Here is a 27,738-nt window from a genome sequence, read left to right as displayed (position 1 = left end):
GGCGAGAAAAGGTGGCTGTCGTTTTGGGGCTTTCTATTTGCAGACCTTTAGGAAGGTAATTTAAGACTTTGAGTCCTTGGTTAAAAAAAGACAAAATCCATTTTTCCCTGGCTTTGTTTGAGAGGCCGGGTAGGGGGAGGGATGTGAAGGACTCGGAAATCCGCAGACTCCGTGGTGGGGCCTGGCCAGGTGACGGGGACTGGCCGATCCGCAGCATTCTGCCTTGACCTGGCAACGGGCTGGCGTCAGGGTCCTGGGCCTCGGCCTGGGCAGCTCCTGGGAAACTGGGGCTGGGGCCTGACCCCTCCCATCGGCCATCTCCCCCTCTGCAGGCCCCTCCCTCCCAGCCAGGCCCACTGCAGAGGGCCTGAAGAACTCATGCAGACCAGGCTCAGGACCCTCTGACATGGCTTTCAGGAAAGGGCTCAGGTAGACTTAACCTGCAGAAATACATTTCTATCGGTACAATTCCAGCCATTAAAATGTCAGAAGATAGACCGAGCGTCAGGGTCAGGGGATGTTTGGGTTCCCTTCATTCAAGCTTTTGCAGAAGAAACAGGCAGCTAACACGCGTCTGAGTTAGGACACACTTTATACTCCTTTAGGGCCAGCGGGTGGAGTGGAGGCTGAGGCACTGGGTCCCAGGTGGCCACCTCTGCAGTTCGAGTTCCAGACTAGGAGGCCTGAAAGACATGCCAGGTGTGTGCTGGGTGCCCCAAGTCCTGAAAAGAGTGTGGAGGAGAAGGGGCTGTGGCGTGGCCATCCCCCTGGGGGGTGATTTCTTACTTTCCCCCTCTGTCTTTTTCTCCAGCAAGCGCACATGCCCTATGGCAAAAATCTAAACAAATTTAAAAAAAGGAAGGAAAAATCCTTCTCTAACTCTCTCAGTTAAACTCTTTGTTTACTATTCTCCACTGTTCGGTGCTTCTTCCCCCCAACACCCCTTGAATGTACGGGGCCATGGGTTGGGGGTGGCAGGAACCCCAAAGCAATGCCCGTTGTAGCTCACAGCCCCGTGCCTGGCACTGAGAGCCAGCCTTGGGCAAGCTGCCTCGCCTCTCTGTGCTAACGTTTATTGAACACGCACCATGCAGGCCCCACACCGAGCACTCGGCATGCATTTTGGGTCTGTCTTCCCAATACCCCCATGAAGTAGATTTGTTCACATTTCATAAGAAAACTGAGGTCAAACCACCTGCCTAGAGCTACATGGGAAGAAAACGGCCAAGCCCGAATTGGAGGAGGGGCCTCTGCCTGTGGGTGGAGAAACTGGAGCCACCCAACATCAGGGTTGGGGGGGAACTTAGGGGCTCACTTAATGCAATGTTTTTCTGAAGAAACGAGCCAGTTCACACATGTCTGCGTGAAAACTTACATCATGGGGCCAGCAGGCAGTGTGCAGGCTAAGGTGCTGGACCCATGTGACTGACTGTGTGGTTCGAGTCCCAGACCTGGGACTTGGCTGGAGAAACATGCCAGGTGTGTGTGTGTGCATGCCAAAAATCCTGAGAGGAGAATGGAGAAGGGCCTGTGGTGTGGCCATCCTCCTGGGGGGTGATTTCTCACTTTCCCTCTGTCTCTCCCATCGGTGAGTGCACACACCCTATAGCAAATCTAAAAAGAAAAAGCAAGACATGAAAATCTTATATCTTAAATGCCTTCCCCCAAGTCCCATGGGCACCTGGAAGGCGGAGTCTCCTATTTCCGGCTGCATGGTCCTCTCAGGACCAGTGCCACCCTGGCAAGGCCAGAGGGAGGTCAGAGGCTGTCGGCTTCCCAGGAACTGTTTGCCCTGTCCCTCCATAGCAACTGGGGACTTGGCCGCCTGGCATTTCCCAGCCTGCCCCTGTGCTAGGCGTAGCCGGGGGTACCTGTTGGCAGGCAGTAAGTGTGGCAACTTCTTGGAACCAATGTTTTTGGTGGGTGTTTTGGGTGCATTTGAAAAGGACGTGACTCCTGTCCTTGGAGGGTGTGGACTCTGTGCCAGCCCACCTGTAATTCTCAATGTTTGCTTCATGTACTTTGGAACTATTTTATGGGGTACCCACAGATTCCAGGTTGTGATATTGTTCTAGTGGAAACTCTTATCATTAATAATGACCATTTTTCTCCCTGAGTTTTTGCCATCAGGGCGAATGCTCACTAGAGAGAGACAGAGAGAGGGAAAGTGAGAAATTACCCCTCCAGGGGGATGAGCACATTCCAATCCCTGCTCCTCCATTCTCTGCTTGGGATTTGGGCACACGTGCACATATGCCCAGCATGATTTTCAAGTTGCTGGGTCTGGGACTTGAACCGTGGCCAGCTATGTGGGAGTTCACCACCTTAACCACCATGCCACGGGCTGGTTCAATAACTGTCATTTTAAAATCTCCAATAATCAGAAGTACTCTGAAAGTGTGAAGGGGCATGTCTCTCTTCACCCTTTCTTTCTTCCTATTGGTTGGAATGATGATGTTATGTTTGGAGCTCAAGCAGCCATTGTGAGCCATGAGCTGGAAACCATGGGTTGAAAAGAGCAGGGACCAGCTGGTGGCATAATGGTTACATCGCTGGACTCCTATGTAGTGGAACACGGTTCGAGTCCCCGACCGAGCAGTTTAAAATGAACACTGGGGACCAGCAATTGGTGTAATGGCTATGTCGCTGGACTCCCATGTAGTCGACTGTGATTAGAGTCCTGGACCCACTGGCTTAAACTCACGCTTGGAGCGTGTAAGTGCATGCCCAAGATCCTGAGAGGAGAATGGAGAAGGGATTGTACGGCCATGCCCCTGGCGGGGGAGGATTTCTCACTTTCTGTCTCTGTCTCTCCAGTGTATGTACCCTATAGCAAAATTCTCTCTAAAGAAAAGAAAAGTGCAGAACAATATGCTCAGAGGGTCTGGACTGGGCAGCCCATGGTGCGGGGGTTCAGGTGGCTGCATCCCACATGGTTAACTGTGCGGTGTGAGTGCTGGACCCCATGGCTTGAAAAACATATTGGGTACACGTGCATGCAGGCCCCCAATCCCTGGAAGAGAATGGAGAAGGGACTGTGGCATGGCCATCCCTCGGGGAGGTGCTTTCTCACTTTCCTCTTATCTCTCTGTCTCTCTCTGAAGAGTGCACAAGAGTCCACATCTCAGACGATTTCAGAGCTGTGACGACACCCCTGGGCCGCGACCTCCAGTCTCAGTTTACCTGCAGCTTCTTTAAGCCACACGTTTGGACATGCCGTTACTCATAGCCGGCTTCACCCTGCTCCGGTCGAGAGAGCGGCGGGTGCAGAGGCCTGTGGGAGCGTTGCCGGGGTGAGTTGGCGTTAGTTGCCAAGCTTTGATTTTTTTCTCCGAGATCTTTGCTGTAGGGTATGTGTGCTCATGGGAGAGACAGAGAAAGATGGAGAGAGACAGAAAGTGAGAAGTCACCCCCTGGGGGGATGGCCACGCCGCAATCCCTTCTCCTCCACTCTCCTCCCAGTATCTTGGACACACACGCACACGCGCCCAGCACGAGTTTCAAGGCACCAGGTCCATGGTCGGCCATGTGGGAGTCTAGTGACGTAACCACCATGCCACCTGCTGGCCCCCCCAAGCTCTTTTGACTGTACAGTCCCCCAAATTTATTTGTAAATATCATTCACGTACTGTTACCAAACTATATAGTAAAATCCATTGACGTTAACTCTGCCCTTTTATTTAAAAAAAAATTTTTTTTTTGCCATAGGGTGCATGCACTCACCAGAGAAAGACTGTGAGAGGGAAATTGAGAAATCACTCCCTAGGAGGATGGCCATGCTGCAATCCCTTCTCCTCCATTCCTCTCTTGGGATTTCGGACACGCATGCACACGCGCCCAGCCAGGGTGATTTTCAAGCAGCCACGTCTCGGACTGAAACCATGTTTGACTGTGGTTAAACCAGTGCCTTAACCACCGTAGCACCTGCCTTTTACAAAGATGTAAAATTTCATGATAGAGCACATGCAACTGCGAGCGAGAGAGAGAGAGAGAGAGAGAGAGCACTGCACCTTCCCAGGGCCCAGTCACCCATGGTCCCTTCTCCAGTCCTCTGCCTGCCAGGGTCCTGGGCACCTGCAAATGCCCAGCCTGTTTCGGGCCAGCCAGGTGGAGTCAGACCCTCCCTGGTTGGCGTGCCAATTCCGGCTTCAGGGTCCTTTCCACTGACGGCACCAGAGGCTAGGCCTCATTGTGCCTTCGTTAAAGAGAAAAATAATTGGGAATAGGGATTCTAGAAAGTTCTCCTGTACCCCAGGACACTGCCAGTCTCCACCTGGAGAGACTGGTGCACAGTATGAACACAGGGGTGAAGGCTGAAGAGGTACGGAGGGGTGATTGCGAACAGGGCCTGGGAATCGTGCCCCAAAGGCGGTGCTGAACCCCAGACAGCGTTCAGTGGGGCTGCCTGCAATGAGACTTACATCCCAGAGAGGGTGCTCCGGCTGGGCAGAAAAGACCTGGGACCCACCGGGTGCCGAGGGGTCAGCTGGGAAGTTGGTGCTAAAGCCCAAGAAAGAGACGGTGAGGTCTGAAGCAGGCCAGTGACTGTGGTGGGACAGCAGGGGACAGACACCTGCCCGCTCAGAGGGAGCTCCCATGAGGCTGTGGAGTATGCACGGGGTGGAGAGGACAGATGCCAGAAGCCCTGTCCTTTGAGAACAGGCAAGGAAGAGGAGGCCAGATTGCAAACTGAGGCACAGGAGGGGTGGGAGGAGAAGCAGGGAAGCCTGGAAAGGGGGTGGTCTGCTGAGTGGGCCCAGCCGGCTGAGGGTGGAGCCCAGGCAGCATCTGCTGGGACGTGGGACGTGGTTAGGGCTGTAGAGACCGCTGGGCGGCAGCTGGCAGCTGAGGAGAGGGAACCGCTGTGCGTGCTAGAGCAGAGGTGCTGGTTTGCTGGGAGGGCGCCTCGCTCTGCTCCCAGGGGAGGGCGCAGGACTGCAGTCCAATGGGGAAGCCCCTAGGCCTGGCCCACCTCACCTCTCCCTAGGCCCCGTCTCACCCACAGTTCTCGATTGGGGAGAGAATAATTTATGGGGCTGGAAGGGGAAGGGCTGCTGCAGCCCCTGGGGAGGAGAAAGCAAACACAGGCCATCTGCCGTGGGTTTATCTCCCTGCCCAGGGTCTATCTCCCCTGCCCTCGAATGGAGGAACCAGGACCGGGGATAATCCCTCCAATCATTTTAGCTGAGCTCTCATGTCTGGGAAACTGGCCTTCCTGATGGATTTTTAAAGAGATTTTTTGCTATAGGGCACGAGCACTTGCTGGAGAGACTGATAGTGAGAAATCACCTCCAAGGGGGAGGGCCACGCCACTATCCCTTCTCCCTTCTCCTCTCGGGATTTTGAGCACACATGCACATGTGCTCAGTGTGAGTTTCGAGACACCGGATCCAGGACTCGAACTGCGGCCAGCCATGTGGGAGTCCAGTGCCTTAACCGCTATGCCATCTGCTGTGACCCCAAGTGGATTTTACTTCTGTTCTTAGGAGCTGAACTTCCTGAGCCAGCAGGTGGAAGTGTCCCCAAGAGGCAAGAGCTGTGGATGGGCAGGGGCTGTTACCCCTGTTCTCTAAGTCCTCCCAGGCTGGTGACCGACATGACGAGCCTGAGTCCAGGGAGCATGACTGCTCCTCCAACATCCCCCTTGAGTCCAGCTTCTCTTCTTTGTCCCCCGGAAGGCCTCAGAGGGTGTACACGCTGTGCCCAGTCTGAAAACTTTGCCCTCTTCTGCCTGTCCAAGTGTCCAAGGCTTAGGGGTCCCACCCTCTCTGCAAGGGGCTTCCTCACCTCTCCCGCGCCCAGGGCAACACCCAGTGCCCAGGGCAATGCCCACACACCGTCACTGAGCTGGGTCCCGCACAGAGTCGTTCCCTTACTCCCGTTAGCAGGCGCTGTTTCCCGCCTGGTGACTGTGCTCCGAGCCTGCGGGCTGAGCTGGGGCTGCTCTGCGGGGTGGGAGCGGCTCCTCCGGGCCTGACCTTCCCTGCTGCCCTGCCGGAGCAGGCTACTACCTTCTGGATGCTTCCCTTCCATGGGGAGGGGTCAGGTCTCCTTAAAACCCCAGCCGTCTGGGCCCACCTGGGCTCCGATGGATCAGCTGTGGGGCAAACCTGGGAACTGGCTCCCAGGCAGCGGCCTGTGACCCCACCTGCCCGGGACAGCAGGGCTTCCCAGAACATGGCAGCACTACTCAGAGCTAAACCTGGGTGGTCCCAGGCGAACCCACGTGGTGGTCACCCCACTCCTGGAGGCTGCGTCTCAGGGCTACTCTGGAAGTCACCATTGTCTAAAGCCCCTCCCACCTCCCAAAGCCTCTGCTCCCATGGAGGGACCTTCGCATCCGAGACAGCCGTGACAGAGTGGCAGGTGAGGGCGGTCTCTCCTCAAAATCCACATGTGCCACAGTCCTGAGATGTCCAAGGCTTCCCGGGTAGCCTGGCCATGCGCCTGGGCCTCCCTCCTGCCCCGGGCCCCCAGGCCAAGGCTCTGGGCCTCAAAGGCAGCCATCCCGTGCTGTCCTAGGAGGGGCCCATCCATGCCGCGGGCCTCTCAGAAGAGCAAAGGCAGATGCCTCGATGGTGACGCGATGCATTCGGGATTCCCCGCAGGGCTCCGTGGAATGTCCCAGGCTGTGAGGCTTGGGGGTCACTGTCCTTCTACCGCACACCTCGCCCCACTGCCCACCCCAGTGACCGAGCCTCCCGGACAGAGCAGGCACACGCGGAGCAAGCCGGCCAGGGCCTGCATGTCCGGGGAGCAGGGCCGGTTGCAGCCAGTGCCTGGTTGGGGAGTGGGGTGCCCATGGGGGCTGCTGGGGGCGGTTGGGGCTGAGCACTTTAAGTGCTGGGTGGTGGGGGCTGACCTCCTGAGCTGGACGCAAACACGGGGCATGGGCAGGCCCGGGAGAGCTGCCGCCTTCTCTCATTCCACAGACGTGTCCCGTCCCCGCTGGAGCCAGGCTGGTGCTCAGAACCTCGGCTTTTTCCGCAGGGATCGGAGGGCGGGTGCAGGCCCTGCCTAGCTTCCAGCACTCGGTGGAGAGCTCCAGGGCGGGGCTGGGCCTCCTGACCGAGCACACAGGAGTGGCATGCCTTCTGCCAGTTAGGGTGAGTGGCAGGGGACAGAGGGTGAGCGGCAAGAGGAAGGGGCATTTAACCTGGCCTTGAGGACGGGCAGGCTTGTGCAGGTGGGGAAGGAGGGGAGGGGGCAGGTGGTGGTACAGCGTTCTCGGGACTAGACCCACGGGAAGAAATGCCTGGCGTCCGTCCCAGGACCTCTCGGACATGCTGGGGGTACACACGCTAGGACTGGGGGGACGGCGGTGTGCAGACATGACGGGGTACCTGTCTCTCGTGCAAGAATAAGCAGACTTTAAAGAGAAAAGGAAGGGCTGGCTGCTTGGGCAGGGGGGCGTGAGCCAGAGCTGGCAGGGTAGGGTCAGCACTAGAACCGGCCATGCACGGTAACTCTCCCCACCTTCTCCACTCAGGGCCCCAGCCTCTAATTCTCTGACCCCATTAGTAAAGCTTGGGGGAGCGTTCCCTAACTCTGTTCCCTAAAGGAGGGTAACTTGTACTGGGGGGAAGCTGCTGGGAAGCTTGTGACTCTAAAGTGAAGACAAAACTAGCGTATTTCACCTAACACAAGCCCCTCCAGGCTCACCTGTGTTGATGAGAACAGTGAGATTTCCTTTTTTATGGCCGAATAGTATTCCACTATGTGTACACATACAACATTTTCTTTCTTTTTTTTTGGAGAGGTTTTTCTATAGGGCGTGTGCGCTCACCAGAAAGAGAGAGAGAGAGAGAGAGAGAGAGAGAGAAAGAGAGAGAGAGAGAGAGACAGAAAGCAAGAAATCACCCCCCCAGGGAGGATGGCCAGGCTGCAATCCCTTCTCCTCCATTCTCCTCTGGGGATCTTGGGCATGCACGCACACGCATCCAGCATGAGTTTAAGCAATTGGGTCTGGGACTCAAACCACAGTCGACTACACGGGGAGCCCAGCGACATAGCCATTACACTAACTGCTGGTCCCCGCATACGACGTTTTCTGAAGCCATCACTTGTTGCTGGATGCCAAGGTAAATTCCCTCTCGGCTTTTGTGACTAGCGCTGTAATAACCACTGGGGTGAGCTATCTCTTTGATACACTAATGTCGTTTCCCTTAGAAATCTATCTCCGACAGCAGTTTACATCAGAGTGGAACAAGCCAGGTACAGAGAGATGAATACCGTGCTCTCACTCATACATGGAAGCTGAAAGTCAGACTCACAGAAGCGAAGGGGAGACTGCTGGTTCCCAGGGCTGGCGTGGGGGTGTGGGAGGTGTGGGGAGCTGCTGGCCAAGGGCTACACAGCCTCGGTTAGGAAGTGGGGAGACGGTCAGGGGCGCTATTGTACTGCACGGAGACCACGGCTGATCGTGCGTTCTCGAAGGGCGCTGGGGGAGTGAGTGTGAAGCACGCTCCCTACACACATAGCTAGGTGGGGTACTGCATCTGTGAGCTAGATTTAGCTTACCATCTTTATTTTTTATTTATTAATATTATTTTAAAATTTATCATAGGGCATGTGTGTTCACCAGACAGAGAGACAGAGAGAGAGGGAGTGAGAAAGCAAGCCGCCAGTCTGGGACTTGAACTGCAGTCGACCATGCGGGAGTCCGGCGCCTTACCCACCCTGCCGCCTGCTGGCCCCCCCATTAGCTAGATTTAGTCATCCGACGACGTGCATGTACTTCAAAACTCCATGCTTAATTTCCTCTGTAGTTTAAAAAACCAAGCCTCCGCTGGGCCCTCCACAGCATGCAAGCTAACTCGTGCTTGCCGCTGGAACGCCAGCCCCACCACTCAGTTAACCAAGAGCCCGTTTCCACGTCTGTGCTCTTGGCCACCAGAGCCAGGCCTAGCGACAGCCAAGCTCGGCGGAACGGAAAAGCAGTGTCGGGTGGAACCTGTCGCCAGTGCGGGCCTCGCAGGAACTCGGTGGCGGGCCCTGCGTGGCCTTTCGTCCCTCCGCAGACATCACGTCCTCCCTCGCCCTCGTCTTCCTCTCATGTAATTCCCACTTGCCCGGGCTGCTCCTGGTAGGGACAGGGTGACGGTCCTTCTGAAGCCAACAGGGAAGCAGGGCTTCCTCAGTCCCCCGATCGGCCGCCACGAGAGTGAACACGACACTGATCGCATGCCGGCTCCGAGCTAGGCAGGGCAAGGTTCTGTGTGCGGGACTCGCTCAGATGGGATCTAGTCCCAGGACGGGTCGTGCCCCTCACAGAGGGGAAACCGAGGTGCTGGAGGCTGAGCAGGGGCCGGCCCGCGAGGCCTGTGTGGGGCAGGTGGAGGTGCTGGGCCTGTCCTGGGCAGTCTGCCTTTGGCTCCCGGGGGAGCTAGCTCGTCTCCGGTGAGCATGAGGGGAGCCTCCCGGGGCAGCCGGGGGCTGTGGGAGGCAGCACGGCCAGTGTCCTCCCCCCGGCAGGATCCCAGGTCAGGGGCACCGTGGTGGCTGCCACCACAGGATGCCAGCTGCTGGGGCCCTCGGGAGGAGACCTTGGCCTTCTCTCTCCTGACCCTGTAACTCCGACAGTGAGACACTGGCCGGGCAGGGGTCTCTGGGCAAGTGCTGGCTTCCTTCTTCTATTTTTTAAAGTTCACTTATTCATGAGTGAGAGCAAGAGAAAGACAGGGAGAGAGCGAGCACCCCGACAGGGTCCTGGCTCAGCCAGCCCGGATCACGGGCACACGCGTGCTGGTGTTCTCAGCAAGGCCCCTGGACGCGAGGCTGGGCCTTCCCACGGCGGCCTGCCTGGGAGCTCACTGTGGTGCCAGCGGCCCGCGCCATGCATCTCTCTCTCTCTCTCTCTCTCTTTCTTTCTTTCTTTCTTTCTTCTTCTTCTTCTTTTTTTCTTTTTTTTTTTTTTTTTTTTTTTAAGATTTCTTTATTTATTTTTAAAATAAAAAAATAAATTTCCCTTCAGGAGCATGGGCTCACAGGAGAGAGAGAGACGGTGAGAGGGAAAGTGAGAAATCACCCCCTGTGTGGATGGCCACACTACAATCCCTTCTCCTCCATTCTCCTCTCAGGATCTTGGGCACGCACGGATGCCCAGCATGATTTTCAGCCCACGGGGTCGGGGACTCAAACCGCAGTTGGCCACGTGGGAGTCCAGCTGTGTAACCGCGACACCATCTGCTGGCCCCTAGATTTTTATTTATTTAGCCATAGGCCATGTGCACTTATCTTAGAGAGACAGAAAGAGAGAAAGTGAGATATCACCCCCCAGGGGGGGATGGCCACACCGCAATCCCTTCTCCGCTATTCTCTCGGGATTTTAGGAGCGCGCGCGCACACACACACGCTCCTGGTATGATTTTCTAGCCGCTGGATCTGGGACTTGAACCACAGTTGTCTACGTGGGAGTCCAGTACCTTCACCACCACGCCACCTGCTGGCCCCAGTGTTACGTCGCACGTGCAGCGTCCTCGAGTTACAGAAGAGGAAAGGAGACGGGTTTCAGGGTGTTGGTAACCGGGAGGTGGGAGTCGGGCAGCCTGGCTCTAGAGTGAGCTCTGGCAGGATGGCCGCGTGTCCCGCTGTGCCCACGGCTCGCCCCTGCCTCCTTCATTATCAGTGCCCCCCTCACTTACAAAACGTCCCCGGGGGATGTTAAATCCTGCGCATCGTGCTGCTCGTCCACGATATTCAACACTCCTCCAGCCGCCAGCTCTCTCTGTCCCAGCCCCTCCTCACTCCACGGGCTTCTCCGACCTGTTTCCTGCTCTGACGTCCCAGGGTCACGACCCGTTAACGAAGCCAAGGCATGCCCCTTCGCCACAGTACTCGCTAAAGTCTGAGCTCGGTCCTGGGGCCGACAGCTGCTGACGCACGCGTGTCAACAGATACTGAGTGGAGGAAGGATGCGCTGATGAGCCACGGGAAACCGCGCTGTGAGCGCTACGAACTGTTCCCCTCGCCCGCGCTCACCGGAGGCCCACGTAAAACCTGAGTCCAAGCCTCAGCTTCCACGGCCCGCGTCTCTGTGAGCGTGCAGTTTGCCCTTCCGTGTAGACAGTTTCAGTGTAGGCATCGGCCTCGTCCAGCCGGGAGCCGCCCTGATCTCCCTGCTCTTCCTCGGCCCTGTCTGCACCGTCCTCCCCATCTCTCCATTTCAGCCTCCCATGAGAGGCAGAGGCCTATGTCCAGGGTACGTCGAAGTGGAAAACCCTTCTGAGAATAATTCAAACAGGCCGCGAGAGGGAGCGGACGGTTCCACTGATGGCAAACGCCGGGCACAGCCTGGCCCAGAGGAGTCGGACTTTAGCAGAAGCCCCCAGCCAGCACTCAGGGGTGTTGAACATGATATGCAGCCTGCCCCTTCTCCTCGCCCCACGCCTCTTTGTTCTGCCTTTGCTCTAGCTCTTAAAAATGGACCTGCGAGGGGACCAGCAGATGGCATAGCGGTTATGTCGCTGGACTCCCACCTGGCTGACCGCGGTTCGAGTTCCGGAGCTCCTGACTTGAAAATCATGCTGGGTGCGTGTGGATGTGTGCCCAAGATCCTGGGAGGAGAATGAGGAGAAGGGATTGTAGTGTGGCCATCCCCGCCGGGGAGGGATTTCTTGCTTTCTATCTCTCTGTCTCTCGGGTGAGCGCACGTGCCCTATAGCAAAAATTTCTTTCTGGAGAGAAAAAAAAAGGACCTGCAGCTGGCTAGCAGGTGGTGTAGTAGCTAAGGTGTTGGACCTCCACACAGCTGACTGGCTCAGGTTCAAATCCTGGACTTGGGGGCTTGCTTTCTCATGTTTCCCCCCCCCCTCTGGTGAGCACTTGTGCCCCATAGCAAACTTAAAATAATAATAAATAAAATAAATAATTCTTTAAAAATGAAAGGACCCACAGCAGAGGCTGTGAAGCCCAGAGCCCTGGGGTCTACCACCATTGGAATCAGCACCGTGGGCAAACACAACAGGCTTCCTCTTTCCTCCTGCAGAACTCAGCATCGCAGGCCAGGCCCAGAGCTGTCTGGGAGGGAGTGTGTGCGAGTGTCCGATCCGAAAGGTGCTCCTTAGACAAACAGACGCCAGGTCCCACTCGGCAGGTTGTTCTGTCACTGTTGCAGAAACAGACGGTTTCCCAGTCTTGAAAACAAGGTGTTCGAGAGGCTCAAGGTCCCGCCTCTCCTCCCCAGCACCTCTCCCAGACTCTGACCACTGGTCTGACATCCCAGGCCCCTGCAGCTCCAGCCTGAGGTAACGGGCCCTTGATGGGGGTAGGGGTCTCACGTGACGGTCTGTAACTGAGCGAGGCAGGTGCCCTCACCGCTCTTTCATAAACGAGGAGGAGGTCCCTCTGGCAGGTCAGGAATCAGCCCTGGAGTGGCTCACAGCAAGGTCAAGGTCTCTCAGGAGAGGGCTCCTAGCAGCCTTGGAAGACAGGAGAGAAGACGCGTGGTCCAGAACTGGCTCCTCAGTCCAGCCTTGGTCCTCGGCCCTCAGAGCAGCGGGTGGTTTTGGAGTGACCTGTCTGGAGTGAGCTCAGGACCGGAGGACAGAGCAGTGTCAGCCAGCAGACCGAGTACCTGAGGTGCTGAGGTTCCGCAGCAGGTGAGCTATGGGGAGGAGACACAGACAGGGAGGCCACGCCACCCAGCTTCGGGAGCTGTGCGTCCCAGCCGTGATGGCCACCCTCGGAGCTGTGAGCCGTGTGGTGCGCTGCCATGCAGGTGTGCTAGCTGCCTTGGCAGGTCGAATGCCCGGCTGCTCATTTGCCAAGCTGCTAAACTTCCTTCCATCTCTCATCTTCTCACTGTCCGTGCTTCCCTGCCAAGCCGGGGTACCTGCCTTTTGGGGCTGGTGGGGAGGGGAGGGTGTGTGAAATTCTGGCTTTTATTGGAAGCAGGAACCCAGAAACACAGTATACACAGTGTATGAGCAGGTAACATGGGGTCTGAGGGCTGGGCTGTACCAGGCCAGTGAGAGTGGGCAGAGGGGCTGGGACCCTGACACAGACCCCATGGAGCATTTTTATTTTATTTTTTTTTAGTTTTTTTTTTTATCATAGGACATGTGTGCTCACCAGAGAAGAGAGAGACAGTGAGAGACAGTGAGAGGGAAAGTGAGGAATCACCCCCTAGTGATCTCTCTCCTCCATTCTCCTCTCAGGATTTGGGGCATGCATACACACAGGCCTGGCATGACTTTCAAGCCACCTGGTCTGGGTCTCAAACCATGGTTGCCCATGGGGGACTCCAGCACCTTAACCACCACACCACATGCTGGACCTTCCTTGGAGCCTTGCACACACGTACGCACAATTGTGATCTGTGCATAATAGTCCTCCCCTTTCTTCCAGAGGATTTGAAGTAGCATTAAACCAAGTTTGGCTCATGAGGTGGGCAAGACCAGCGATTTTCCAGAGGTTTCTCCCCATCTCCTGCTACAAGGGAGTTGTAGCTGACACACAGCGGTCACTCGACTACCATCTACACCCCCCACCCCCCAAGCAGCTAGAGCTCTCCAGGAAGTAGTTCTTGACCACGGAAAGTGAGAAGTCCCACTCCATGCCTGGTCCTTCAAACACCGCCCTGCACCTCTCTGCAATCTTCCTCCTTCCTGAGAGCTCCTCGTGGAAGTGTCTGGAACCCAGCCTCAACTGTGCAGATAAGGGCCGCCCCAGAGCAATGGTTCTCCAACTGAGGGACATACTAGCATCACCTGGAGGCTTCAGAACACAGGAGCTAGGGCCCGCCCCAGAGACCCTGAATCAGTAACTGGTGCGGCCCCCGAGAATCTGCACTTCCAACAAGGCTCCAGATGATGGCAACACTGCTGGCCTGGGGGCCACACTTTGAGACCGTCTGCTTCCCTGGTGGGGTGTTGTAGAGAATAAGCTGGCAGGAGCCTGGATCCCTGTGTGAGTGCATGGAGCCGAGCAGCTGGCCTACCCCGACTGTTACATGAGAGAAAAAGCAACTTCTCTGTTCTTGAAGCCGCGGGCCTGTTAGGTCTGATAGAGTTGCGTGGGCTTTTCTCTAATGGAATCACATCTCTGGAAGTCAAATCTCTGTGTAGTGTCATCTAGAAGCAGGAAAAGGAGGAGAAGGAGGAGGACGGGGAGGAGGAGGAAGAAGGGAAGAAGAAGAGAAAGAAAGAAGAAGAAAAGAAAATCCTACTCTAGTACCATCTCTAGAAGCAACAAATTAGTCCTCAACAGACTGGCCCGCAGAGCCCGGACGCAAGCCCAGGCTAAGATTCCACAGCTCCGTCTAGTCACGACGCGTGCTGCTTCCCAAGTCTCCCTGGACCCTGCCGTCTTTCAGACGGTCGCCAGATCCGTTGCTGCCAGATCTTTCTCTTCTTGACCACCGAGGTCCGAGCTTCACTTCCTCTTCCAGCTTTTCTACACTTGCCACGGCCGACCTCCCCCGGCGCTCCACGCAGCCAGTCATTTCCGGTCGCCAAGGCCACAGGTGTGGTTCTACCCTCCTCCCGCCTCACCTCTGCGGACTCTGAAACTCAGATCGCACCTGCCTTTGAAGCGCTCTCCTGCTGCTCCTCCCAGGTGGCCCATCGGCCTCAATGTGAACACCACGGCCACCAGTCTCTGCCTGGCCTCAATCTGAACACCACGGCCACCAGCCTTCCCGCCTGGAACGTCTCTGTGGCTCGCCCCAGCGAGGCCAGCACTGGCTGTGGGGTAGGGCAGGGGCGTTCTCTGTGCTTGGTTGCTGGTCGTTGGCTGCCGTCTCTAACGCCCAGCTCCATCCACTGTGAACAAGCCGACAGCTTCGAAGAGCCCACTGAGCCCTAGGCGTACTCACACGGCCACAGGTCCCTAACAGTCCACAGGACCAAAACCAAGTCACCATCTTTCCCGAGCAGCCCCCCAGCCCAAATCCCACCTTCATCTGTCCACGCTCAGCCCTTCCTCGGTGTCACCACGTCCGCTCAACCCGTAAGACTGGACCAAGACATCCCCACAGCTCTCCTGATTAACCTCTCACGGACTCACCTGCTCCCCCTTCTCTCTGCGACGCGCCACCCCCCGCCCCCATCACCACCGCCGTGGGCTCTTCTCACATCTGCTTTCCTTTCTCAGATGAACTCGGGTACTCAGCAAAGTCACGATGCATTTTTACATAGAAAAACATGGAAGAAATACATCATGACTTCCTCAACAACCCAATGATTAATTAATCCATTCGCCGAGCACCTGATGCCTCACCCTGGGGCCTACGATGGCTACATGCTGAATGTTATTATTATTATTTTAAGGATGGAGAGAAGAGAATGAAAGACACTGGCCTTGAACTCTCGGCTGTGAGGACACCGTCTACATCCCTGCAGCACAGCTACGGGCAGAGGGGGGGAGGGACGGTGTACGGGGTGCCGAAGAGGAAACGGGCAGCCAGGTTTGTTAAAGGTGAGCAGGAAATGGGCAGAGGTGACAAAGAAGGGCCACCAGGCCGAGGACTTTGGATTTAATTTTCTCAGCGACGGGGAACCACTGACCTTCTGATCCAGGAATGACGGTGAGAGTCACCACTTGAGAGGCTAAATTAAATAAACTCACACGGTTATAGACCAGAGTTTGGGGCTGGAGAGAGAGCATCGATTTAAATGAATTCTAAAAATACACTAAGAAGCTCAGTTATCTGAAGGGACAATCAGGCGGGCGCTGATCGATTTCCTGTGGTTCTGCAAGGCCAGGGTTGAGACCGCGCTGTCTAGGACGGTCAAGCGCTGTCCATCCCAGCCCGCTGTCAGATCCACACAGCTGGCCAGACTGCCTAAGCGCGTGGTGGACCTGCCAGAGGAGCAGAGCGACGGTGGGCAGTAAGACCCTCAGCCTGCCCAGGCGGCCGCTGTCTCTCTGCACAGGGGCACAGGGTTTTAACTCCGACACGCCGGGCTTCAAACCTACCTTTCAAACAGAACAAAGCAGTGCCTAACGTGTAGCTGAACGACGGTGAGGAATGTAGTCTATAATCTCCCCACGCTCCAAGAAGGATCTACGTTGTAATTTTCCCGACCTCCTACAATGATTCCCATGCAGGAAATCTGCCCCCTCCCTCATCCGCGTGGACGCTTGTGCACAAGGCCGTCCAGCGGAGCTGCTTGCTCCTCACCCCCGGCGTGGGGGAGCACGTGCTCCCGGATCCCAGGACAGGGCGGGAGCTGAGGAAGCCTGCGCGTCCCCTGACGGCCATAGATAGGAACACTGCCCGGGTGATGTTAGGGATGTATGTGGGGGTCACAGGGGCAGCTGGAGGGGAAGGGCAGACACAGGGGGGTGTGGGTCTAGATTCAGGGCTTCCCTCTTCTTCCAGCACCTTGAGGAAGCCACTGTCCCTCTCCGTGCCTCAGTTTCCCCATCTGTATAATGAGAAAGAGTAGAGTTCTAGCTGCAGATTTTTACAAACGGTGTAGTACTTCGGTATGAAAAATGGATACAGCGTGGTCTCTCTGGTCGAAGGAGTGTGGTAAGCACAGCTCCCTCATTCGAGCACCCAGCTTACCCTAAGGCTAGGACCACCAAGGAACTGGGCCCCAGCACTTGATGGCATTCAGGAAGCCACCAGCTTTTCCGAGCCTTCAATCGTGTATTGTTGTCCCACACTGTCGTTGCTCAAAATGAGCCAGGAGCCAGCTGGGACTGTGGCACAGACACACAGGGTAGCTTCAGAACCAAAAGGGACTTCGGAGACCGTCTGGAAGCCCTTCACATGGCTGAGCTTCCGCTGACCTCCTCTGGCCCCAGCCTCACTCCGTTCTTCGTACTGGGTAGAGTACACAGGCTAGAATGTTTACTGGCACCATCGTAAGCATCTGGAGGTGAGCAGTTCAGAGGCATGAAGCACATTTGTCGTGTCTGTGTGACCACAATCACTCTCTAGTTCCAGAACTTTCCATCACTCCAAATGGAAGCCCCACACCTCGCCAGCCATGTCCCTGCTCCCAGCTCCTGGAGACCACAGCTCTGCTCCCCTCTTTGTAGATTTGCCTCCCTTAATATTCTTTTTTATTTTTATTTTTGGAGAGATTTTTGCTATAGAGCGTGTGCGCTCACCAGACAGACAGAGAGAGACAGAGAGACAGAAAGCGAGAAATCACCCCCCAGGGGGGATGGCCACGCCGCAATCCCTTCTCCTCCATTCTCCTCTTGGGATCTTGGGCACGCACGCACACGTGCCCGGCGTGAGTTTTAAGCCACCAGGTCCGGGACAAGAACCGCGGTTGACTACGTGGGAGTCCAGCGACATAGCCATTACGCTAACTGCTGGTCCCCAGCCTCCCTTAATATTCTTATCCATGGACTCAGACGATGCATGGCCTTCCATGTCGGTTTCTCTCACGGAACATGCACTAGGGGTTTGCTCAGACGGCAGCCTGCTTCAGTACTCCGTTCCTTCTTAATGGCTGAATAATATTCCATTGTGTGGCCGTACCATCTTCAATTTAGTCACCTCTGTTGTGAACGACTAGGCTGCCTCTACCTTCTGGCGACTGCGGCTAGAGCTGCCGTGAACACGCGTGTGCTGGTTTTCATTCCAACATCTGTTTCCAATCCTGAGGGGTAGAATTGCTGGGTCATAGGATGGCTTCGTGCTAATTTACCAAGCCCTGCCAGAGAGTCTGTCATAGTCCCACCCTGTTTTTCCCCATAAATACGGATATTCTATTCCAGCTCTGAGAAAGGAAAACAAACAAACAAAAAAAAGTGGGGTGGGGCGCACAGCTTTTCACATAACCAATCTAATTTAACTGACAGATTCAGAAAAGCTAGAATAGATATCTGTCTATTTACATACGTGTATTGGATGAGATGTATGCACGCACACACAGCGATTATCAGATTTCAGTCTCATCAGTGTTTATATCTTCATTCATTGTTCTGTTTTTAGTCAATAACTTTAAACATCAAAGGCATTCTAATACCCCATCAATCATTTAATATTATTTGGATTGCATTCATAGTTTTTTTTTTTTTTATTAAGGTTTTTGACATAGGGCATGTGCAGTTTCTGGAGAGGAGAGGAAAAGTAAGAAATCACCAACCCCTCCATGGGGGGGTTGCCATGCTGCACTCCTTCCTCCTCCATCCTCCTTGGATCTAGGGCATGCACACACACACACAGCCAGGGAATTTCAAGCTGCCAGGTCTGTGACTTGAACCATGGTCTGCCCAGTGAGAGTCCAGTGCCTTAACGGCCACGCCATCTGCTGGCCCCCATAGCTTATGTTTTAATTGCTGTGTACTTAGTTACCCATCACGAAATCACCTCATCAGCATTTGCCACTTCACACGTCTCGTGGTCTGTGCAGTCTGTGCGGTATTCCAGCCCTGTACATGCCCTGTCTCTGGATGGGGCTGCCTGTGGTCCATGAGCTCGGGGCTGACCGCGAACTGTCAGCACCCGAGATATATTCTGACCCGGTCTATTTCAGAGCTGAGTTCTGCTGGCAAAGGCCCTGAGTCTTCTGGGGTGTGAGTTGCTTCTGCAGAGCCTCCTAGCTGGTTTTTCTTGAGGTTCAGGAGTGACTCTTGGTCGCTTTTTGTCCACAATGACCCAACTGCTTCATAAACTGGCTGGCTTGTAGAGTGTGCCTTTTTTCCGGTCACCTTTGCCATGATTACTGACTCGCCTGGGTAGCAGGCAGTGGCTCCTCAAGTGGCCGGTCCCAGGGATAAGCAATTGTCTTAAACTCAGCCTTTCTCGCTGAAACCAAGCCTGCCAATCCTCAAGTGGCAATCATGCCCGTTTTTGGAAGAAAAGCTTAGGGAGGATTCTTCGGCTAGACGTATGTATCTTTCCGCAGTTGTGCTGTATCCATTCCCCCATGTTCCACAGAGCCATAAACGGTGCACCAGCCAACATAAGGACTAGCGTAACGTGGTTGAAAGCCAAGCCCAGAGAACCCGAGCGGCCGCCCTCTCCAGTCGGTCCTGCTCTGCCCATCGGGCGTGAAGAGAAGGGTGGAAGGCATGGCTGCCCAAGCTGCGGGAGGCACCCCAGGCCCCAAGTCCACAGTGATATTGGCTCTCAGCCCCGCGCTGCACAAAGCTCCACCCCTACCGAGCTAGACTTAGGGGCCCGAACTAAACCACAGCCGCAGTCTCCCCCCAGTTTGGGATCCCCTTAGGGCCACGTCCCCAGAGCAGCCCACAGCAGACCCACGGCTAACTTGACCGTTTCTGAGAGCATTCTGGGAATGACACTGGTTGAGCCTGCAGAGGACTTCAGGGGCAGTTCTCCCTAGGACAGCAATTCACAGCCCAAGTGCAGGCAGGAGGGTGGTGTCCTTCCCCCATAGCCCTGTCGCCAGGAGGAGGGAGCTGGAAGGGGGGCATGGATGTGAACCTGTTCTCGGATATTGGCTTGGGGGCGGGACTCTCACAGACACACCAGGGGAACTGATGTTACCTTTATTGTCTGGAGACCTTGGGTAGGTTGCTGAACCTACCCGAGCTGGTGTCCTCCTCTGCCACAGGGATGAGAAGGTGGTGCTGGGGCCAGCAGGTGGTGTGGTGGTGAAGGCACTGGATTCCTCATGGCTGACTCTATAGTCCTAGTCCCGACCCAGAGGCTTGAAAAACACACTAGGCATGTGTGTGTGCATGCCCAAAACCTCGAGAGGAGAAGAGATGGCGGCGCGGCCACCCCGGGTGATTTCTCACCTTCCCTCTGTCCTCTACTGAGCGCACGTGCCCTGTGACAAAAGCCTAAAAGGAAAAAGGTGGAAATGGCCGAGCTGGTGACCGGGATGCCGAGCCTGGGCCTGCACTTCATAAGTGCCACTGGGACCTGCAGCTGCTCCCCACCCCGTCACAGCTGCTGCACAGGTACGGGATGCTGGGAGTCTGTGCGTCCAGTGTCTCTGCAGCCATCCAGGCATCGACCAGGTTGGTGCCGCGTACTCTGCGGTAGAAGGGGGGCGCTGCCTGCAAAAGCCTTCGCTATGGTGTGCATTACTCCCCACTTAAATATCCCTGCAGCCGGTTCACGGGAACCAGAAAGGCACCGATACTCCCTTCCAGGCAGCAGGAGCCAGAAAAAGTGCCAGGTGACATAAAAACTCCTTTCCTTTTCCAGACAGGAGGGTGTATACAATTCCTCTTTTGCTTTCAAAAGAGTATCTGGCTTGTCTCCGGGACAGGGTAGCGTGGCTTAGCAGTAAGCCCGAAAGACCACTCCTTCCAGGGCCTTACAACTTGGGGGCCCCTGAAACTATATGGAAAAAGTGCTCCAGGGTTCCATGGTTTGGTTGTGCCCCAGAGGGGTTTGTGACTCCCTCACACAACAACCACGATGCTCAACTCTTCTTTCTCTGTAGGTACACATAAGAGCAGGACTATCACCTCCCAGGGCAAGGCCGCGGCGCAGGTGCAGGCGCAGAGACCCAGCGGGCCCGCGGACACTCCCAGACGCTGAGCCAGGGCTGGCAGCCGGGCGTCCAGGTGTCCCAGGCGTCCAGGCACCGGGCTCAGCCTGCTTTCTCCCCCTCCCATTGGTAAATCTGCATGGCCGTGCGTGCGAGGCGAGGGAGCGCAAGTGCACCCCGATTTAAACGCCCACGTTCGGACTGGGATATAAATCTGTCAGGTCGTAAGTGGTAGAAGGTGATAGATTGGGTCGTAGGACAAGTCATGATGCACTTTTGCATAGAAAAAGATGTCCTGAGCTTCCTGACAACACAATACTTTACTGAAGGTGGCCTGGAAGCTGCTGAGCGCCGTGACAAATGAACCGTGCTGCCTCATCTCTGGGCTGTGAAAAAGGGACTCAGGAGCCCGTTTAGAAAACATTAGAATTTCTCCTACACAAAGGTATTTGTCTTTTTAAAGACACCTGACCTTTCTGGGCAAGGAAACGATGCACTCACGTGGCAACTAGCAGCAGCCTCCACACTGTTACCCTCAGTCTTTCCGAAGAAGCAGGCATTTTAGTCCCATGAGTGACTGAGGGAAGAAGCTTACAGAAATAGTCTTGGCAACACAATGCCCTCGATTTTGCCCAAACTGGCGATCCCTAATCAGGTACTAGTTACATGGTCATCACCACCACCAATGCCCATCGTTTCCGGGGTCCAGAAAGTCACCTGGGTGTCCCCGGTGGAGAAGGAACCTTGGAAATCAGTCCACTGCCATATTTTGGCTGGAGAGACCGGGGGTGGGGGGGGAGGTAGGATCTGAGAAGAGCTGGGATTCAAACCCATGTCTCTGACTTCCAGCCAGTGCTCCAGTTTTGACTCATTCTGCTGCCCTGGTGGCCATGAGCTCTGAGCTCTCATGCCCTGTGGTTGTCTAGAACACCAGGATGCCAGGAGCTAGCGAGCACAGTGCTTCGGGAAAAGACGCCGCTGTCATCGATGGTGACGGCAATGTGACACACCACCCGGCCGCGGATTTCCGAAACGAGGAAGGGAGAGCTTCAGGTCCGTGGGCAGCAACGCACTGTCGACAGCCAGATGGTCTTAGATCGAGACCTCAGAACGGATTTTCTCTATCCTAACTGGGCCACCATCCAAACAGGGAGGCCATGGCCTGGCACCTAACCGCAGCGCTCATGCACTGGGCTCCCTCGTGCTCCCCGAGGCTCAGGCTGGTCAGGTCCAGGTCCGCACGTCCCTGGAAGGAGCCAGTCAGGATGTATGCCCTGCGCTGTGGGCCGCTGTGCTCTCTGCCTCATGGTTGTCTTTGCTTTTTGTTTGCTTGCTTCCGGTCTCCATGTGGGACCCACCTCGGCAGCAGGTCACACTGTACACAGCGGGGGACCCCTGGGGAGCTCGCACCAGCCAGGCCTGCATCGAACCGGCTGGATGCAGAACAGCGGCTCCCAATGAGCATGGTTTACACGACACACTGAAACCTGGGGAGGGCCCGGCCAGCTTAAGGGATGAAAGGCTGGATGTGAACAGGGCTCCTCCTGGCTCAGCGCTTGCCGCGGCTAGCTAGCACTGCCCTTTCTGACAGTTCACCTTTCTACGCTGCACTAACAAAAGGGGCTTCCTTCCACTCCCGGCGCCCTCCCAGTCCCCTCTGCTACGGGGGCACTGGCTTCCTAGTGCTGGCTCGGAACTTCGGTTTCCAGCCGAGTTGAAAGCCTTCTTCTGTCTGTTCGTGCCTCCTTAGTATTTCTCTCCAGCGCTTTTAGCCCTAACTCCCCGTTTCATACTCTCTGCCTGCGCACAAAGGGGTTTCTTTCTTCTGCAAAGCCTGGCTGGCCCAGCCTCTGTGTGTGTGAAACAGCCCCAGAGGCAGACTTCCACGGCACTGTCACACGGCCCCTTCCTCGTACTGCTCTTCACTCCAGCCCAAGAGCATCCCAGGATGACTTAGGCCGCTCCCTCTCCCTCGTCCTCACACATCTGCACAGGTCTGGTATAAAAGAGGACCATGCCAGGGACGGCATGGCGGAGGCAGCCGGGGCCACATGGCTGACTGCACAGTTCGAGTCTGGGACCTGGTGCTTGAAAAACAGGCCAGGCCAGGGCCAGTAGATGGCATAGCAGTTACATCATTGGACTCCCACATGGTTGACTGTGGTTCGAGTCCTGGACCCAGTGGCTTCAAACTCATGCCAGTTACATGTGAGTGCATGCCCAAAATCCTGGGAGGAAAATGGAGGAGAAGGAATTACAGCATAGTCATTCCCTCTAGGGGGTTATTTCTTGCTTTCTGTCTCTCTGGTGAGCATGTGCACCCGATAGCAAAAATCTCTCAGAGAAACAAAAACAAAAACAGGCCAGGTGCGTGTGCATGTGTGCCTACAATCCCAGGAGGAGAATGGAGGGGAAGGGACCGTGGTGTGGCCATCTCCCTTGGGGGTGCTTTCTCACTTTCCCTCTCACTGTTTCTCTCTCTCCTTGGCAAGAACCCATGCCCAGTGGCAAGAATGTTAAAACAAAAAAAAAAACAAAACAAAAACAAAAACAAAAACTACCAAAAAATGTTTGCTTTTCTTTACTTAGTATATCATTAAACAGCAAATAAAAATACCATGACAAGTTGAGAGAGATGTCATGAAAGAAAAGAGTTTATACAAAGGGACTTCAAAAGGTGCATGCAAAACTGGAATTAAAATATGAGTTTGTTTTTCCTTTTTTAAAAAAATAACACATGTTTTCCAAGAACTTTTGGAAGGCCCTGTGTATTTTGGCACTTTTAATGAAGCTGTTCCTGCTTCGTGAACTAGGGGGCCACGTTTCATTCTGCACTGGGTCCCCCAGTGTACAGAGCTGGCCTCGGTGGACGGACTTCCCTGTGTCAGCCTCACCGCCGCCCACGAGCTCCTTCCTAAGCCGCTCAGTGAGCACTTCCCGGGCTCCCCGTGTGCCCAGCTCTGCGCTAGTTGCTGGGAATACAGGCAGAAGACGTGACCCTGTCCTCCAGCAGTGGCGAGGAATGTAATCCTAAAACTGGGGTTAGGACAGCGGTGACATCCTGTGACCTGCTTCGGAAAGCTTCTTGGTCTCCTGCTTCCATGGCGCAAACTGTCCAAAGCACTCCTACTGCTTCGCTTGGAGGAAGGCCCCGGAAGGTCGAGGTGCTCAGGCGACTGAAAGACCTCCCGGACAGCCCCCTGGGTGCTGCACAGTGCTCACGCAAAGCCTACAGGAAACCACACGGGCTCGGACATGTTTTGGACCAAGAGTCCAACAACGGACTCTGGCCCGACGCCCCCCTACGTGGACATCGCAGGCTGAGGTCTCTACCACCCGCACAGCCACAGCGCCCGGCCGCCAGGGCACTCGCAGACCACCTGTGGGCCCGGCACTCCCGCTCGCCCGAACAGCCTTACTGCTGCAGAAGCACCTTCCAGGCATTAACCAGTCTCCAGCCACCTTGGGAGACAGGCCAGACAGTGGTTATTAGAACACTTTTTAAATTTAAATTTTATTCTAGAGCATGAAAGAGAGAAAGCACTCTAGACAGGGTCCCAGATACTGTGAGCCCCTCTCCCCAACTCTCTAACTCTCATGGTCCTGGGTGTCCCAGGCCAAGCCAGGGATTCCAACCATGGCCAGCCTTGTGGCTTCCAGCACCAGGGACTATGCCACCACCGGGGCCTACTAGTGCCTTTGGCACGCAAAGCCGTGGAGTCCCAGATGGCCTGTCCAGGGAACAAGCTGCTGAGACAGTCAGGGCCACTGAGCTCTGACTCAAACCCAGGCTCCACATTCCAGCTGCGGCTTGCCGGTGCCAGCCACCCACGAATCACAGCCGACTCCACCCTGCCTACCACCCCACCACCACCCTGCTTCTCCCTCCACTCGGGCCTGTGCTCCAGAGTGCACTTAGGCCTTCTTCCAGAGCAGCCTCCTCCCAGCCGGCCCACGCACAGTCCAGCCTGTGCTGCAGGGCTCTGGGGCTCTTGCTGACGGTGCACAGGGAGCCGGGGGCACAGGTGAGAAGCCATCCTGCCCACCCGCGGCCTCTCGGTATCTCCCAGCTGGTGTACCCACGTGAACACCGCACACAGCACCGGTGAAAACACCACCCCTGCTCTCACACAGAGCCAGCTGTCCCTGCAGGGACAGACCCCAAACACAGGGCAGGGCCTACAGGGAGAGCTGTGTTCCTACAGACACGCAGACGGGACCTGCAAAATGCGTGGATACCCCTGCACAGGCAGACCACCCGCCGAGACAGTCGTGTGTGTGTGTGTGTGTGTGTGTGTGTGTGTGTGTGTGTGTGTGTGTGTGTGTGTGCGCGCGCGCGCGCGCGCATGTGTGCGCACTTTAGCAGACCCCTCGTGTTGCAGCCAAGGACGTCCGCATCTAGCTAAGAGGACAGTGAGCCTGTCACCTGGGCTTATGACGAGAGACAGCTACTGGAATTCAGGGCGGACAAAAAGAATGCCATTTTGCAGAGGGACTGGCATGAGCCAGACAGGCTAAGCAGCGCCAGGCCCGAAAGGCCCGGAGTTCCCTCCCCAGATCCCGGCGCAAAAAGGGGCACCTGGAGCTCTGTTACTGACACGCCTCAGCGTACCGCGTGCGCACGGCCACCGTGAGTGTCCAGAGGCTTCCTGGCCCTGCGCCCCTCCAAAGCTAGCTTCCCCTACCCACCAAGCCTCACCCACGCCAGCTCGGTAACCCAGGGGCGGGGCGGGCAGGAGAAACGGGGCGCTTGGCCAGGACCGAGTGCCGACTGCCTCCTTCCCGAGGCGCGAGTCCTAGTCCCACTCGGCGCACTTCTCCCGCTGCACCCCGAACTTACCGGCACCGGGCGCGGGGCTCGGGACTCAGCGACCAGAGCTGGAGCAAAAGAGAGGCGGAGCGCCGCGGCTTAAGGGCCACCCAGCGCCCTCCCCGCTGCTACTTCCCTCCCACCCGAAAAGGCCGGCGCCCCGAGCCGGCTCCACCCCCCGCGCCCCCCGGGCCCACCCCCGAGCCTGGCCAGCCCGCTCGCCCAGAAGCTCTGACCAGAGGGCGGGCTGGCGGGCAGCTGGCTCTTTGTTTGGGAGCATGCCTTTCTGCAATTCAGAGCACACAGAGCCCGTGGACTCGGAGTGGGGGCAGCTGTGCCGTTCCGGGGGCGGGGTGAGGTGGGGGAGGGAAGCCTTGCCTGTGCCCATGGTAGCAGGATAGCGGAGCGGGGATGGAGGGACGGACTTGGCGGAGGGGCTTCAGATCTGGCCTCTCTGTATCCGTCGAGGTGGCCCCTGATGGAGTGGGGAAAGCTGGCCTTGGGGGTTCCCTGGGACTCTAGGGACAGCCTGTGGGATTCCAAAGGGCCTCACCTCTCCCCTCCCCCGACTCCACTTTCAGTTCCTGGGCCCCAGGGAGGACAGAGATGTAGACCGGAGCCAGGGAAGATCAGGCAGTGGAGCCCGGTCCTTGCCGGGTCTGCGGGCGCAAAGCGGCCTGCGCGTGGAGCTGCCCCAACCGCAGGGCAGGTCTGTGGGTTATTTTCCAGAGCAACCGTGGCCTTTGCCACCAGCCCATTCTTCTGAAAGCTGACGAGCAGGGTTACCCATTTACCAGTTTGCTAGGTCAGGGAAACCCCTGGTGCCCGACGCGGCTTTGCGGACTTTGGAGAGAAGGATTTGAGGGAGGTTCTATCAGCCAGCCTGTGCTCCCTGGGGCATCCTGGGTCTGCCTGGTCGGCACAGGGACCGAAGGCCCCTCTCCTTGCTTCCATGTGGACGTCTCCAAGGGCTGCGCCTGCTCCGTCGCTTCCCGAGGGATCCCGCGGGCCTCCGCTGTTCCCTCACTCCCTCGTGCTGTTCCCATGAGCACCCTCAGGAGGCCTCCCAGACCCCGACTCCATGCAGCCCCTTTCCTAGAAAGCCTATCTGCGAACTAGGCCCACTGAGAGCTGGTGAGCGAAAGAGAAGGCGGGTTGGTGGTCAAGACAGAGGTGAGAGGTGGCGTGGTGGTTAAGGCACTGCTTCCCCCATGGCCAACTGTGCAGTTCGAGTCCCACAACTGGCGCCTTGGAAAAAAATCACAATGTGTGTGTGTGTGTGTGTGCGCGTGTGTGTGTGTGTGCGTGTCCCCAATCCTGAGAGGAGAGTGGAGGGAAAATGATTGTGGCATGGCCATCTCCCCAGTGTGTGTGTGTGTGTGTGTGTGTGAGATTTTTCACTTCCCCCTCCTCCCCCCCCTTTCTGTCTCTCTCCGGCGAGTAAACGCACCCTGTGGCAAACTACTCCCCCCAAAAAGGAGGAAAAACCACACGCGTGGGGACGCATGGGGCAAGCCCGTGCTGTGACAGGGCCTTCCCCTGACCGCTCGCGAAGCTGTTCCTGTGTTCCAGGAGACGCCTTGTCAGAAAAAGTCAGAGAAGGTGGCGTTAAAGGAAAAGACTGAGCGGAAATGGGGAGGCCAGAGGGGGTGGTTCATAGCAGAATACGGGATTCTAAAGCTAGATGGAGAAGAGAGGGGTGGGGTAGGCCCGGAGGGGGCAGAAGGCTGGAGGGGGAAGGGGTGCAGCGAAGTCAGTGGTGTGAAGACAGTGCTCAGGACAGAGGGGTGGAAACAGGCCCGGAGGGACCGTCCGCAGTCTGAGAGGCCAGTGATAAGCGGACCGCTCTCCCAGGACGCTCTGGCGCGAGCACTTTGCCAGTGACATTAAACATCCAGAGACGTGAACCGGTGGAAATACGGCATGTGGTAATTTTCCAGATGGCGGTGCAGCAGGACTGCAACTGACTGGCATGGGAAGGTTCCAGTTTATGTCCCAGGGCCCTCTCTGTGCAGGCCCGGTGTGTGCCCGTGGCCCAAGCTGGCTGAGGCACTGAAGACTGCAGTGTAGACACCCTGTGTGTGTGTGGTGGGGGGATGCTGAGAGACAGACCCCTGCTCTGTCTCTCTCTCTTTCTCATGTGGAATAAAAATTTTCCAGGGCCCATCCAGGAGGCATGGTGGGTAAGGTGACTGGATCCCACATGGCTGAGTTTGTGGTTTGAGTCCTGGACCTGGTGGCTTGAAAATCACGCCAGGCACAAGTGCATGTGTGCCCAGAATCCTGGGAGGAGAACGGAGGAGAAGGGATTCTGATAGGGCATTCCCTCCTGGGGGGTGATGTCTCTCTTTCTCTTTCTGTCTCTCTTTGGCAAGCGTATGTACCCTTTAGCAAAAGCTAAAAATAAACAAAAAATTTCTAGGAGCTGCACTTAAAAATACAAAGAAAAGAAACAAGTGAAATTAGTGGTATTTTATTTAAAATAATATATATAAAATATGATCACTTACCACATGTCAATATAAAACTTATTACTGAGATGTTTTTTCC

General features: G+C 56.1%; 1 protein-coding gene across 1 annotated transcript in view; it reads right to left on the bottom strand.

The window, feature by feature from the left end:
- TSPAN11 (tetraspanin 11) overlaps nucleotides 1–25,285 on the bottom strand; it is an 80,971-nt gene extending 55,686 nt beyond the window's left edge. Inside the window, exon 1 of the mRNA XM_006172054.3 lies at nucleotides 25,219–25,285. The gene's annotated coding sequence lies outside the window, so the exon portion shown is untranslated. The remainder of the gene's footprint in view (nucleotides 1–25,218) is intronic.
- Nucleotides 25,286–27,738: the final 2,453 nt, after the last annotated feature.

This window comes from Tupaia chinensis, unplaced genomic scaffold (genome assembly GCF_000334495.1).
Source record: "Tupaia chinensis unplaced genomic scaffold, TupChi_1.0 Scaffold150288_1, whole genome shotgun sequence".
Taxonomy (NCBI): Eukaryota; Metazoa; Chordata; class Mammalia; order Scandentia; family Tupaiidae; genus Tupaia; species Tupaia belangeri.
The sequence above is the reverse complement of the archived record's forward strand: the minus strand, read 5'-3'. Positions and strand labels throughout refer to the sequence as shown.